Source organism: Octopus bimaculoides, chromosome 2, assembly GCF_001194135.2.
Source record: "Octopus bimaculoides isolate UCB-OBI-ISO-001 chromosome 2, ASM119413v2, whole genome shotgun sequence".
Classification (NCBI taxonomy): Eukaryota; Metazoa; Mollusca; class Cephalopoda; order Octopoda; family Octopodidae; genus Octopus; species Octopus bimaculoides.
Window position 1 is genome coordinate 35,746,796 of NC_068982.1, and position 3,462 is coordinate 35,750,257.

Genomic DNA, 3,462 nt, shown 5'->3' on the forward strand with positions numbered 1-3,462 from the left:
GATCTCATACATATATATATATGTGTGTGTGTGTGTGTGTGTATGTTTATACACATATGTATGTGTGTGTATGTATATATACATACATACAATGGGCTTCCATTGGTTATTTAAACTGAAACTATTATTGTAATGAAAAGAAAACATCATTAGCATTAACAAAAATTATTCTAAAAGGTGAAAAAAAAAAACTCTTAAAAGATCAAAAATTAAAATAAGTTATGAAAAGTGTAGTGAGTCTGATCCTTGATCACTATGGTGACAACTCCAAATATATTTTGGTCTTATTGAACCTCCTTAGCTAAGCATTTTCAACATACAGCTACCTGATCACAGGATAACCTGGGGAGTTTGGGAAAATTTCCCAAAGCTCCTTCTGGCTGAAGAATGTATTTTTAAGCGGAAATTCATGGTATCTGCAGTTATATCAGGAATAAACAAGAGAGCCTCAACATTGATGCTTAATCTGCTAAAACAACAGACAAATCTGCCCTAAATGAAACTCCAGTATTTTAATCAAAGAAGAACACATTGGATGATGTAGTCCTAGATACCCCTAAACACATGGAATAGTCATAACTCGAATACTTTTGGTCACAGATTTACTCATTCAAAGTTGACCTTGGGTTCAGCAACAAGTATTGAAATATAAGTTAACTTCACTCAAATCAAGTATAGATGGACAGATGGATACCTGTATATATATATGTGTGAGTGTGTGTATATATATATAATGTATATATATGTGTGTGTGTGATGTCTCTGATATAAAAATCTCAATATATATATATATATATATATATATATAAACAAATAGTGAATGAGTATATGCATATATACGTACAGGTATGTGCGTACCGACATCCACCTGTATGTATAGGTGCATATCTGGGTACAGGACATTGCAAACAAAACGTAGACGAGAAAACACACAAGCCACATAGAGAACATTCTACTTCATCAGCTACCCCCGTTTATTCTCTTACACATAAAAAAACACAGCTACCCACTGAACTAACAACACACACATCTTGTGTATGGGTGTTCGATTTTTGCACACACACACACACACACACATATATAGGTGCAAGTGTAGCTAAGTGGTAAGAAGTTTGCTTCCCAACTACATGGTTCCGGGTTCAGTCCCACTGTAAAGGTGGAAATAGCATGAAAGTATGTTTAAAGATTGTTTTATATTTGTTACATTAAGCAACTTTTATAAAATATTGCTGGTTTTGGTGTATATGTCCATCTTATCAAATATCAAAAATTCAAAGAAAAAATTAGGAAATAAGGAAAAATTGGCAATTAAAAACAGTTTGTATTCATATTTTGCGTGTAAAGAACATCTTTGGAATTGTATCTTAAGGTCTCTTCTTATATATGTTGTCTATGTAGAGGTCTGAAATGGGATTCAAAAGGTCAAGTATGTAGGGGTTTGGAAACCCCATTTCAGACCCCAACATAGACAACATATATAAGAAGAGACTTTAAGATAAAATTCCAAACATGTTCTTAACTACACACAAAATATGAGAACAAACTGTTTTAAATTTCCTACTTTTTCTTATTTCCTAATTTTTGACTTTGAATTTTTTATATTTGATAAGATGATCATACATATCAAAACTAGTGATATTTTATAAAAGTTACTTAATGTATCAAATATAAAACAATCTTTAAATAAACGTTCATCCTGTTTCCACTTTACTTTTTAACTATAACTTCTGATTTGTATGGATTATTAACCCCTTTTCAACTATATACATAGATAGATAGATAGATAGATATATGTGTGTGTGTGTATAAAGAGAGAGAGAGAGTGAGAGGCATACACACATACACGTGTGTATATATAACACATTCATTATAAAAAAATAAGGCAAGTTGCCATTGCCAGTTTTGTTAACACTCAGACACTCAGATATGATGTTTCACTAAAATTTAAATACTTTGTAGTAGGAATTATATCATAAATGAATCAGGAAGACTGCATTTCTTACATTTAGCAGTTCTTATATTCCACTGGTTTACATTGTTGAAAGCGTTGCAAGAGGAGAGTGAGTACTCTATGTTCCTGCCTATGAATCTCTTGTGGTAGGCAGAGAGGGATAAATTTTATAGTACCTCTGCCTTAAGAATTTATTGAATCATACCTCAACCTCAAGAATTTATTGAATGATACTTCTTCAAAAATTGTTGAATGGTATGTTTTCTGCCTCAAGAATTAATTGAACGGTACTTCTGCCTCAAGAATTAATTGAATGTACCACTGCTTCAAGAATTGAATGGTACCTCTGCCTCAAGAATTAATTGAGTGGTATCTCTGCATCAAGAATTAACTGAGTGGTACCTCTACCTCAAAAATTAACTGAATGGTACTTCTGCCTCAAGAAATGAGTGGTACTTCTGCCTCAAGAATTTATTGAATGATACCTCTTCATCAAGAATTAATTGAAAAGTACTTCTTCTTCAAGAATTAAGTGAATGGTACCTTTACTTCAAGAATTGAGTAGTAGTACCTCTGCCTCAAGAATTTATTTGAATGGTACCTTTGTTTCAAGGACTGAATGGTACTTCTGCCTCAAGAATTAATTAAATGGTGCCTCTGCCTCATGAATTAATTGAATGGTACCTCTGCCTCAAGAATATTTTGCATAGTTCCTCTGCCTAAAGAATATTTTGCATAGTTCCTCTGCCTAAAGGTGGTGAGTTCACAAATTCTTTAGAATTTTGGATAGAATGCTTTGTTTTGACTCTAAGTGCTCTGAGTTCAAACTTCACCAACGCCATCTTTGTTTTTCATCCTTTCAGTTTGTTCAAGGCAAGGGATTAGTGGGATTATTAGAGCATCCTTGAAATATCAGTTCTGGATCTGTGCATTCTGATTTTAAGTCCTGCTCGTCACCAACAAAAAAAAATTGGTTCTTCCGTTTGGAGGGGTAAGATGCAGATTGTATCAGAAATGGGGAAAAAAAACTATGGGACAATTTCTTTGATTCAGTCAGAAGAAGATCAGCTGGCACCACCACCTCTTGCCATCTCTTGGTTTGAACTCAAGATGGCAGGTTAATGAAAAACTCACCAATTATGCAGTAGTGTTTGGAGCAGGACTCAGCAAATTGGTCAATATTGACCCCTGTAGGAGTTGGGGTTTATGTGTTGAAAACCCAATCAATGCAATATGATTGATTTTTATTGTTCTTTATTAATTTCATTAAGTATTCATCTTTTCTTTTGTCTTTTCCTTTACTTGTTTCAGTCATTAGTCTGTGGTCATGCTGGGGCACCACCTTAAGGAATTTTCTTCCAACTAATTAACCCCCGTGCTTATTTTCTTTTTAAGCCTGGTACTTATTGTATTGTTCTCTTTTGCCAAACCACTAAGTTACAGAGGCATAAACACACCAATACCAGTTGTGAAGGGGTGGTGGAGGACAAACACAGACAAAAACACACACA